Genomic DNA, 13113 nt, shown 5'->3' on the forward strand with positions numbered 1-13113 from the left:
ATCAAAAAACAGGAAAACAAATTCAAAAAAATGCGAAAAATCGGACGGGTACGCAATTTTGCGTGACGGTGTACGTACTGGGGAAATGGAGGGAAATTTGAATTTTAATTAATTTTCGATGATTTTCGATGAAAAAACCTGATTTTCAGGTAGAAAATTAGAGTTTTAAACCAAAATTTTGTTTGGAAATTCGAAAATTTGCGCTGGAAGCTAAAAAAAAACAATATTTAATTGTCTTGGCCTGATTTTGGAATGTGAATTCCATAGATATCAACTCCGCAAATGTTTTTTTTTTCTTATTTTTATCGTTTTCAGCTAATTAGAAAACTTTTTTTTTAATTTTAGGTGAAAAAATGCAAAGTTTCATCGAAAAGTACTAGAAAATGTTTAAAAAATACAAAATCCGGAGGAGGCAGTGGAAAGTGAACTCCGTAGATTTCAACTCCGTGGGATTAATCCCAGTTTTGCTAATTTTCAGTCTATTTTTTAAATTTTTAATTTGAAAACAAAACGTTTTTTTTAATTCCTTTTTAAAAAACCCATCGAAATGGAAAAAAAACCCGGGGAAGGCAGTGGAATTTGAATTTGGTAGATTTCAACTCCGTGGAATCAAGCTTGAACAATTTCAATAAAAATTCAAAGTTTCCTCAAAAAAAAAGGTGGTAAACGGTAGGAAATAGGTTGTGAATAAAGTGATAAAAGTTGAAGAAAAGAAATCGAAAGAGAAGGGGGGAGAAAAGGACGCATATTATTACACCCACGCAGTCTTCTTCTTCTTCTTTCTCACAATATACACACACACACACAGACACCAGATCACTTTTCTGTGTGTGTGTATATGTGTCTGCGTCTCTACCACGAATCACTGTCTCTCTCTCGGTTTTCTGTGTCTCTTGTACAGCGAGAGAGAGAGCACCGGAAGTTCGGATGATGGACCATTTGTGAAAGTGGGAAATGGAGGACGGAGAACACGGAAAGTTTTGGAATTTATTCAAATATTTTGGGTAATACCTAAAAATAAAGAATTTTCGTGAAAAAAATTGTCGTTGTGATAACAGATAACACAGTGATAACAAGACATGTGATTAAAAATTATGTTTTTTTTTTGAAAATTTTATTTTTTACAGCTGGAAAAGTTTAAACGTGTACACGTGGTGTCAGAGTGTCTCTTATTTCGGTTTGATCTACGTTGATCTACAAAAAATGCGGGAGAAGAGACGCATAGTTTTCAACTGATTTTGCATGGTTAAGAACGTGCTGACGTCACATTTTTTTGGGCGAAAAATTCCCGCATTTTTTGTAGATCAAACCGTATTGGGACAGCCCCTGGCACTACTTGCGTGTGGAGACAGCGCCAAAACACCACATGGTGTATTGGCTGCGCCTACTTTTTCAATGAAATTTTACATTTTTAGAGCAGTTTTGCCGTAAAATTCAGCTGTTTTTTATTGTTTGAAGAAAAAAAGGAAAATTAATGGGACAAGTACCAGCTCCTGCTCCTCCGGGCTTCTTCTTTTTTTCTTTTTTTTTGCCAATTATTATTACTCGGAGGAAGTTTTTTTTTTTTTTTTTGTTGCAATATTTTTTTTTCTAAAAGAATTTTAATTTTAAATTCTTATAACCGGTTATATAACCTAAAATTCAAAAATTGAGAAATTTTTTTAAATTTTGAAGTTTACCGCCCTCAAAGGATATTTGAATTGTTTTAAATTTTTCGTTTTTTTTTTGAAACAAAAAATTTTGAAAAAAAAAATTGAATAAAAATTCACGGATTTCTGGCTTCCCTCATATATTGAAATAAAAGAGTTTTTGCCGAACTAGGCCATCTTGGCTCTACCATACCTGGGGTAGATTTACGGCGCGTTGCGTGTCGCGTCGCGGCTCGATTTTAGTTGTAAAACTAAATGTATTTGTCCGTGTGGAGTACACGACTTTCCCACGCGTTATCCGGCAGGCGGTTGTCAATGGAGCGCGAAAAGTTCAACGAGGAAGACCAGAACTCCGTGGAAAATTTTTTGGTAATTTAGTAATATAATTTTCAAAATAATTGTTATACTAAAAATTTGGCTCGGTGTTCAACTTTTTCAAAAAACAAAAAAAAATGCCGCGAAATTCTATGTATTCAGTTTTACAAAATTTTGCGCGTCAATTATGGTATTTAGACTCCGCCCACTTTCACAAGAAAATTAGGGTACTTAAAATTCGAATTCCTCAAATTTTTCAAATTAATATTTAAATATGGTTGGAAAAATTAACGACTTCCTGAAAATTCCGCCAAAATGAAGTTTTTTTTTGGAATTTCGCGCGTTAATTATGGTGTATTGTCTCGAGGATAAGCCCTTACTTAAAATTGAATTTTTAATTTTCACGTGGTGTGGGAGTGTCTCATTTCGGCTTGATCTACGTAGATCTACACAAAATGCGGGAGAAGAGACGCAGAGTTCTCAGCTGATTTTTTATGGTTAAGAACGTGCTGACGTCACATTTTTTTGGGCGAAAAATTACCGCTTTTTTTGTAGATCAAACCGTAATGGGGCAGCCCCTGGCACCACGTGATTCTCTGATGTTTCTAAATGCTTAAATAAGAAAAAAAGACTACAAATAAGTAAAGCAAGTAACTTGTGCAATAATCTCTGCGTCTCCTCCATTTTTGGTCCCCCCATTTATTTTTTTCTGCTTCAAAAAGATGACTTCCTCCTATTGCAAAAAAAGGGCAAAAAGAGTGAAAAAAAACCAAAGAAAATCTCATACATAATCGATGCTTTCTCCAAGTTTTTCCCTTTTTTTTCTAAATCAGGGAGCATTTTTCTTCTAGCGGAGTTGTTGAGCTCCCCCCGAAAGTTAATTTGTAACTGAATTGCTAATATGCCTCAGGTGCAATGTTTCACACTTTTACCTTTTATTATGTGTTTGGTATTTTCACGTACGCAGCTGTATGTGTTTTGGAACTAGTGGACACTTTTTTGAACTAAACAAACGATATTTGAAAAAATAATTTAAAAATGGAGTATTTAGCGCCGTTTTAAAAATAACTCATGTGGTGCCAAAATGAACGAATATCATAATAAAACTTTTCAAACAAATTTTTTAAAATTTTTTATTTCCTGTCAAAAAGTGCCAATTACTCAGTTTTTGCCACTCATAGTTTTGGAAAACGAACAAAAATTTTTTTTTTCATTTTCTTACATTTTTTGTACTGCAATTTTTTTAAAATTATTTGTATTAAACAATGTAGAGGATTTCCTTAAAATCTCATATTTTTCAAAATTTTGGCGATTTGCCAAAACTTTGACCGGAAATTACTAAAATTCTTAATTTTTTTTGGAGTGTTTTATTATGATATTCGGAAGTTTTTGATTATTGTAAGTGTATTTACGTATAGTGTAGACAAAAATAAGAAAAAATGAAGAAAAAATCACGCCATCTTTAAGAATTTTGTTTATCAACATGATAAACGTTACATTTATATTTTCGCTACAATTTAAACTATTCGAAAAAAAATTTCGAATTTTTTGAATTTTGTCAGCACTTAATTTTTCAGCATCGATAATCCAGACATATTTCTCAAACACAACAAGTTTTTAGAAAATGATAACAGTTTTGCGCGTCAATTTTTCAGATTTTTCCCAGGTATACACAATTTTTTTTTAAATATGAAAAAATAATTTTCCCTCTGAAATCAATAAGAAAAACCTAATTTTTGTATTTTTAAACTAATTATATTACGCGAACAATAAAATTCTGAGAATGCGTATTGCGCATCATATTTGACGCGCAAAATATCTCGTAGCGAAAACTACAGTAATTCATTAAATGACTACTGTAGGTCGATTTACGAGCTCGATTTTTGAAATTAATTAAAATAATTTATTTATCGATAGAGTTTTCGAAAATAGTGACCGTAAATCGACCTACAGTAATCATTTAAAGAATTACTGTAGTTTTCGAGATATTTTGCGCGTCAAATATGTTGTACAGTACGCATTCTCAAAATTTTGTGCTCCCGTAATAGAAAATCTTTTAAAAAAAAGTCCATCATGGTACTGGAGAATTTTGCGCGTTTCCCCGATTTTTCTGAAAAATTTTTTAAATTTTTGAAATTTTTTTTTTTGAAATTAAACAGCTTGTAAAGAGGAATATCCAAAATCCAAAAAGTTCATTCTAACAAAGTATATAATATTAGTCATTGGCTAGACATATGATGATATCTCTGAGTTTTCCAATTAAAAGTGCAAATTTTCTAAAAATAGTCAGAGCCGTCTGTGCGTATACACTAACTTATGAGAATACACTGAGAAATTCTTATTAAAAGATTTTTTTTTGGTCTCGCCGCGTTTTTTTTAAAGTAAAGCGGAATTTGCCGAAGTTTTGCCGAAGTTTTGCCGATCTTTTGTTGAACTTTCGCCGAACTTTTGCCGAACTCTTGCCGAAGTTTTGCCGAAGTTTTGCCGAAGTTTTGCCGAACTTTCACCAACCTTTCGTCAAAATTCGCCAAACTTTCGTCAAAATTCGCCAAACTTTTGCCAAATTTTCGCCGAACTTTTGCCGAACTTTTGCCAAACTTTTGCCCAATTTTCGCCAAACTTTTGCCGAACTTTCACCAAAATGTCGCCAAAATTTCGTCGAACTTTTGAAAATAAAAAAAATGGTCTGAACACTAAACTTGTAGCAAAATCTAGGTGAACGGATGTGGCCATATTTCCCGAATTCGCCGAAAATTTGCCGGAAGTTTGCCGGAAATTTGCCGAAAAGTTGCCGAAAAGTTGCCAAGAATTTGCCAAAAATTTTGAAAAAAAAATTGCCGAAAATTTGCCAAATTTGCCGTTCGCCAAAAATTTCGGCTCGCCGCCCATCCCTGCTACCAACCGAAAAAACCCAATTTTTCGGCTGTCAGCTGGCAAATCCTTAATGGAAATTCTTTGAATTAAAATTTCAATTTTCTGAGAGAGCACCTGCCTCCTAACACCTTCTTCATCCCCCACAGCTTATCCCACTTCTGCCACACACCAACCTTCATCCCTTTACACCGCCCATTTCGTAATTTCATATAAAATATTCTAAAAAGCTTAAGCTTTTTGGTCCGACGTGACCGTGAGTTTTCTCGGCTATAAACCAGGGGTGGGCGGAAAACAACTTTTCCGGCAAAACGGCAAATTGCCGGAATTAAAAATTTCCGGCAATTTTCTCATTATTTGCGAAATTTTTATATATTTTTTCATTATTTTCCCAACTGCAACAAATTCTTTGTTAGTCTCATTTTCTTTTTTTTTCCCGTCAGACAGAGATAATCTCAGCAAAAATGAAAAATGAAGATTACGAGAAAATAGCAATTCTCGTCTTTTTTTTTTCTTGGCAATATATCTTTCTATGTCATCAAATAATAGAAGATTTAACTCTATTTTTATTTTAAAATGGGACTGAATTTTAAAAAAAATTGGTCTCCCCATCAATTTTTGAACCTAGTTTTTAGGCATTTTTTTTTAATCTGTGATGTTTTTTTTATAATAAAAATTTTAAATAGATTTTTTTCTCAGTTATTTTTGTTATTTTTCAACTAAATTTTTTAAAAATAGACTTAAAATATTGATAGGGAAAATTGGAAAAAAAAGGCAAATTTGCCGATTTTGGCAAATTTACCGAATTTGTCGAGTTTGCCGAGTTTTTTTCCAGTTATTTTTGTGTTATTTTTCAACTAAACTTTGAAAAAATAGACTCCAAATATTGATAGAAAAAATTGGAAAAAAAGGCAAACTTGCCGAATTTGCAAATTTGCCGAGTTTGTCGAGTTTGGCAAATTTGCCGAATTTGCCGAATTTTTCAAATTTGTCGAGTCGGGCAAACTTGCCGAATTTGCAGAGCTCGGCAAATTTGTCGGTTTTACCGGATTTGCCCGATTTGCCGAGTTTAGCTAATTTGCCGAATTAGGTAACTTTGCCGAGTTTGGCAAATTTGCTAAATTTTCCAAATTTTCCGAGATTGCCAAATTTTCCGACTTTTTCAAATTTTTCGAGTTGGGCAAACTTGCCGAATTTGCCAAGCTCGGCAAATTTTAAGATTTGTCGCACACCCCTGATTTAGACTTGCTTCATGGCCTAGAAATCCAACACTCGGCCACCTGGATGTTATTTCGATTGTCGACTTCAAAAAGGCCTTGTTATTTCAAAATACTTCATACTGAGATCTTTAGTAGTATTAGTATTATTATTACGTAAATATTCACCCTCTTCAGTCAAATGCGTCATCTATCCCCCTTTTCATTTTTCCCATGTGAGTGTCTATTTTCTCACATTGACCAGGATGGAGAAAGATACATTTTTATTTCGAAATGCGTAATTGTTATTATGTGTCTCTGTAGTCCCCATACCACGGGGCCCACGTGGTGTCAGAGTGTCTCATTTCGGCTTGATCTTCGTAGATCTACAAAAAAAGCGGGAGAAGAGACGCAGGGTTATCAACTGATTTCGCTTGGTTAAGAGAGTGCTGACGTCACATAGTTTTTGGGCGAAAAATTCCCGCATTTTTGTAGATCAAACCGTAATGAGGCAGCTTGGCACCACACAATTTCTAATTTTTGAGTTAAAAAAAACTAGACCGTCTGTTTCTGTTTCTAAAAAAAATCGATTTTTTAGTTTTCACTTTCAGATTTTTTTGGAAAGTTTTTGGCCAGAGTTGTGATATTTCTAAAACATGAAAATTATAAAAATTATACGCTCTAAGCCAAATTTCTAGGCCATAAACAAACTAGGCCAGATTGTAAATTTCAAGGCTTGAAAAACTATAGACCATGAAAATTCTAGGCCGTGGAAAACCTAGGCTCTGGAAAATATAGCCCATTTAAAACGAACCCAAAAAAAATTTCTAGACCATTAAAAAATTTCAAAACTTAGGACACTGACAATCTAAGATATAAAAAATTAAGCCATTCAATTTCTAGGCCATTAAAAATCTAGGCCATTAAAAATCTAGGCCACTGAGAATAGAAAATTGTAGTGTTTTTTGAATGAAGTTTTTTAAAAAAAAAATCTTTTAGATTTTTTGTTGTTGTTCTGACTATTTTCTGAGTGATAATAAGATAATCCCTGTTTCTCTGTGTGTCTCTCTCTCATCTCAGAGACATCTGGAATCAATTGCAATTTTATTGGAGTTTTTGTTTTGTGTTGTGCCATTCTTTAGCTCTCCACGAGAAGACCCACATTTGAGAAAATGAAAGAAAGCATACTTTTTAAAGCTTTTTTTGAGATTTTTTAAAAATGGTTGTACATGAAAATTTGGAAATTAAGTTTTTTTTTAAAGGTGGTGTAGTCGAATTTGAGACTATGCTTAAAAACATTCTCTATGCTCGTACAAGTCGATATGTGAAAGCGAAACATCACAAAAATTTCGCTAAAGGAAGTTATGAGCCTTCAAAGTGCTGAAAAAAATGTCGCCGTCCATCTAATTTGAATTTCGCGCGCAAATGAGCACGCCCTTGTGTGTACTCCTCTCGGACAATCAAATAATTAATTTCTTGATTTTCGGCAATTTTAGCAGATTTTCGTGTTTTTTCGTGATTTTTCATCGTTTTTTCGGTGTTTTAATTAAAATAACGACGCCTAAAAGTCTATGAGTACAATTTAAACCGATTAATTGCTGACACCAAAATATAGACAAAACTAGCATTTTATTGAATTATCCAGTTACTACTACATTTTTTGTACTGTTTGGCGTTAAATAATTGACAAAATACGATTTATTGTCTCTTTAAACAGTACTTTTAAATAAAAACTATGAAAAATCACGAAAAAACACGAAAAATCGGCTAAAATTGCCGAAAACAAGAAATTAATTATTTGATTGTCCGAGAGGAGTACACACGAGGGTGTTCTCATTTGCGCGCGAAATTCAAATTAGATGGACGGCGACATTTTTTTCAGCACTTTGAAGGCTCATAACTTCCTTTAGCGAAATTTTTGTGATGTTTCGCTTTCACATATCGACTTGTACGAGCATAGAGAATGTTTTTAAGCATAGTCTCAAATTCGACTACACCACCTTTAAATTAATTTTTTTAAATTGATATTTAAACTGTTTTTTTTCTTTTAATTTTTTTTAATTTTTCATTAAATTTATTTAATTCCACATCACGGGGTTCTGGCCTTCCTCATTGAATTTTTCGCGCTCCAATGACAAACGCCCACCGGACAACGCGTGAGAAAGTCGTGTACTCCACACGGACAAATGCATTTAGTTTTACAACTAAAATCGAGCCGCGACGCGACACGCAACGCGCCGTAAATCTACCCAGATATGGCCTGGCCTAGTTCGGCAAAAACTCTTCCATTTCAATTTATGATTTAAGCCAGAAATCCGTGAAACTTAAAAATACTCTTCCTTTTCCATTAAATTTATTAAATTCCACGTGGCGTTTTTGCGTTATTTATCATTAGGGCGCGTTTGCAATCTGTATTCTGTTTGGAAATTTTTTGTATTTTTTTATACGAAAATGTTTGAAAAAAAGAAGAAAACCCACAGAAAATCGGCTTAAATATTTTATGAAAAAAAGTGTTTTTAATTAATTTTTAATTTAAAATATCTGAAAGGATTTTTACTCAATTTCTCAATGGGGCGCGTTTGTTCAAATTTTCTATTTTTTTTAAAGTAGAATCACGCGATTTTGGCTTCCCTCATAAATTGAAATGGAAGAGTTTTTGCCGAACTAGGCCATTTTAGCTCGGCCATAACTGGGGTAGATTTAAGGCCGCGTCGCGGCTCGATTTTAGTTGTACAACTAAATGTATTTGTCCGAGTGGAGTACACGACTGTCCCAGTCCGGCAGGCGATTATCAATGGAGCGCGAAAAACTCTATGAGGAAGGCCAGAACCCCGTGTAGAAAAAAACTTCCCAAATTGCAAATTTCCCTCGGTTTATCGAGCAATTTGTCACTTTTCTGCTGGAAAACGAAATCATCATAATACCCTCATATGACATACCAGTTTTTGTTTCGGTGAATGATTTCCCTCGCACTTTTTTGATTTGATTCTCACATGAGTACAATCTATTTGAATTTGAAATGTTTGAAATGGAAGTTATCATACAGGGCACTTTTACTGATAACAAGAATGATAACACACACACACAAACTCCTACACTTTTCGAAATTTTTGCTGTTGTTGAGAATTTTTTCTAACATAAGTTTGGCGTTTTAACAGTTCTTCGGTCTAAGCGTTACGTGGCCTAGAAAATTGAAAACTAGGCCACAAAGTTGTAGGGGGCCTCACTAAACTCTCTGTGGCCTAGAAATCCAAAATTCGGCCCCTATGTGTCGAGGTCCCCCTTAACAATTCATGGCCTAGAAATTCCAAAATGTGACTACATAGATGCCCGGGTCTCTTTGAACAATGCGTGGCCTAGAAATCCAAAGTTCGGCCACATATTTGTCGAGTTCTATCTAGGGCCTACGTGGCCTAGAAAACCTAACTTCAGCCACCTCACCACAGAAAACGACTGAGACAATTACATCTACTTGGCCTAGAAATCCAAATTGCCCGTTCTAACAAGCTGTCAAGTGCAACACGAGACACCTAGAGAAAAAGTGTGTGAATCACGAGACTGTTTGGGTGCACTCTGAGCTTTTCCCCCATCTCAACGAGACACTGTTGATACAGCAATTTTTGTTGAACAACACACTGTACCCCCCGCCGCTTCAAGAACAATGATCGATGAAAAATACACTTGATCTTTTCGGAAAAAAATACACTTTTATGTTCCTAGACCACGGGAGGCACGGAAATCGAATTTTCGGCAATTTCGGCAATTCTGGCAAACTGTCGAAATTTCCGAATGCCGGAAATTTTGAAAACCGGCAATTGCGGGAATTGCCGAACAAGGTGGCATTTTTTAAATTCCGGAATATAACAAGGTTTGAAAATTGCCGAAAATGCCCAGGAATCGGCAGTTTCAGAATTGCCGGAATTGCCGGAAATTTTCTTTTTTGCCGAAAATTTTCAAAATCTGCAATTACCGAAATTGCCGGAAATTTCCATTTTCGGCAATTGCTGAAAATTTCTAAAACCGGCAATTGCCAGAATTGCCGATTGCCGGAAATTTCCAAAATCGGCAATTACCGAAACTGCCAAAAATTTCCAAAACCGGCAATTAACGAAATTGCCGAAAATTTCCAAAACCGGCAATTTCCAAAATTGCCGGAAATTTCCACAATCGGCAATTACCGAAATTGCCGATTGCCGGAAATTTCCGATTACCGCACACCCCTGTTCCAAACGTGAGGCCTAGGTCGTTACGGCGTGGCCTAGAAAAAACCTAGGTCATCAGGTGATGTTGAGCATCTCATTTATCTAGAAGCAAAGTTGATTTTCTATGGTGGCCTAGAAAAACAAATCCAAGGCCATCAAGAGATTAAGCGACCTAAAAAAGGTGACTTAGATGGGGGAGCACAACATAATATTTTTTCTCAAAAAAAAATTGGTGGCCTAGAAAGCCCACACCACGGGGTTTTGCTCGTTGATTTTTTCGCGCTCCATTGACAATCGCCCGCCGGACTGGGAAAGTCGTGCACTCCACACGGACAAATACATTTAGTTTTACAACTGAAATCGAGCCGCGACGCGACACGCAACGCGCCGTAAATCTACCGAGCCAAAATGGCCTAGTTCGGCAAAAACTCTTCCATTTCAATTTATGAGAGAAGCCAGAAATCCGTGGCCAAACTGTAGGAACATGCACCATGTTTGTCAGAAGGGGAACATTTTCTCTCTATCTTCTGCTCCTGCTCTCTCTCTCTCAATTCCTGCAGCGACCGATAAAACTGGTGGTGGTGGGAGAGAAGAGTAAGTTGACTTTAGCCGTCAAGCCGCCAATGCTTTCACTATCTCTTTTTCTTTCTGTACTCTCTCTCTCTCTCTCTCTCTCACTTTTTCCATCTTTCTCTCTGCCTACTCCTCCAGCTCCTGCTCCTCCGGGCTTCTTCTTTTTTTCTTTTTTTTTTGCCAATTATTATTACTCGGAGGAAGTTTTTTTTTTTTTTTTTTGTTGCAATATTTTTTTTTCTAAAAGAATTTTAATTTTAAATTCTTATAACCGGTTATATAACCTAAAATTCAAAAATTGAGAAATTTTTTTAAATTTTGAAGTTTACCGCCCTCAAAGGATATTTGAATTGTTTTAAATTTTTCGTTTTTTTTTTGAAACAAAAAATTTTGAAAAAAAAAATTGAATAAAAATTCACGGATTTCTGGCTTCCCTCATAAATTGAAATGGAAGAGTTTTTGCCGAACTAGGCCATGTTGGTTCGGCCATATCTGGGATAGATTTAAGGCGCGTTGCGTGTCGCGTCGCGGCTCAATTTTAGTTGTAAAATTAAATGTATTTGTCCGTGTGGAGTACACGACTTTCCCAGTCCGGCAGGCGATTGTCAATGGAGCGCGAAAAATTCAATGAGGAAGGCCAAAACCCCTTCAAAATTCGAATTTTTTAATTTAAATTTTTGAGTTTAAAAAAATTTTAAATTCATAAATTTTAAAAAACTGTACGAGCAACCGCGCTCCATTGATAAATAACTAGAAATCTATGCAAATCGTCCTCAAAAACTAGTCCACGGCCCCAAGTTTAAAAAACTCAAAATTTTCCAAAAAAAAATCTGCCACGTGGAACTTCAGCTCATTTGTTGTCACTTCTTCTTTGGTTTTTTCCCGGAATTTCTCCGGAAAATGCAGCTCTTTTTAGTCTTCCGCTTTTTGCTTTGAATTTTAGATTTTTCTTTGTTGGTTTTTCACCCACTCTTTTTGTTGGGGAATTTTCCAACTTTTTAAAACTTTCCCACAATGATCACTGAATTAAACGCAAATTTAAATTTACATAAACCGCCTAAAAATGTTGCGAATTTGCCCTTTTTTTTCATAAATATGCAAAATTGTACGCATATTATATTTCGAAAGTGTGCTCTATTGATAAACTGGTTACGGATTTTTTTACAACTGAAATCGAGCCGCGTCGCGGCTCGATTTCAGTTGTAAAACTAAATGTATATTTCCGTGTGGAGTACACGACTTTCCCAGTCCGGCGGGTGATTGTCAATGGAGCGCGAAAAATTCAATGAGGAAAGCCAGAACCCCGTGAAAAATGTTGCAGCAACTGCGCTCTATTGATAAGTTGATCTATTTTGATTTTTCCGGAAAATTAGGTAATTCAATCGGGGTTTTTTGATTAATGTTTCCATGATTTTTCGCAGTAGAAAGAAAATTGGAAAATGTCAGAAACATATTTCCGGCGGCGGGGCAATAATACATGTATAAACTTTTTATCGAGTGAGCTCTTTGGACTTTGCCTATTAATATCCTGGTAGCCTGGAAAAACGTAGAAAACGTCTAAAAAATATATCCTCGTGGCCTAGGAAACCTTTTTCACGGCCTAGAAAACATTTGGCCTAAAATCCCCAAAGCCTCTAAAAGGAAACTTTTTCGCGGGGTTCTGGCCTTCCTCATTGATTTTAGTTTTACAGCTAAAACCGAGCCGCGACGCGACACGCTACGCGCCGTAAATCTACCCCAGATATGGCCGAGCCAAATGGCCTAGTTCGGCAAACTCTTCCATTTCAATTTATGCCTTTTTCACTGTCTAGAAAAGGAAACTTTCCATAAAAACATTTTTTTTTTCAATATGGAAATTTCAAAAAAAAAATTCTGATTCATCTTTTGGACTGAAAGAAAACTAGAAAACTAGCTGAAATTTGCATTTTTTTGAATACATTTTCCAGTTTTTTGTTGTATTGTTTTGTCCGTCCAGACACAATTTTTCACTTTTTTTGGTCTTTTTCTTCCCTTTCCCCAGTGAAGTTTTCATCAATATTTTATGCGAAAACGATAAGAAGAAGAAGCACATGATGTCATCATGGGATTCCTTACTGGATGAACGAAAAAAAAAACAATAAGAAACCTATCAGAAGAGCGCATTTTTACACGTGATGTATTGATGGAAGAGGAAATTTCTGAGCTACTAATTTTGTTTTAGTTTGATTTATTTCTAGGCCTCTGTTTTAAGATTTTTAGGCCATTTAAAAATTTTAAGACAGTTTTGGTGTTTCTAGGTCATCAAAAGTTTTTAGGTCATGTTGAAAT

General features: G+C 35.2%; 1 non-coding gene across 1 annotated transcript; it reads left to right on the plus strand.

Moving 5' to 3' along the window:
• Positions 1-8906: 8906 nt before the first annotated feature.
• On the plus strand, positions 8907-8998 carry Y20F4.11. The gene has a single exon (NR_101526.1). It is a non-coding gene; the product is annotated as an Unclassified non-coding RNA Y20F4.11 (non-coding RNA).
• Positions 8999-13113: the final 4115 nt, after the last annotated feature.

This window comes from Caenorhabditis elegans, chromosome I, assembly GCF_000002985.6.
Source record: "Caenorhabditis elegans chromosome I".
Classification (NCBI taxonomy): Eukaryota; Metazoa; Nematoda; class Chromadorea; order Rhabditida; family Rhabditidae; genus Caenorhabditis; species Caenorhabditis elegans.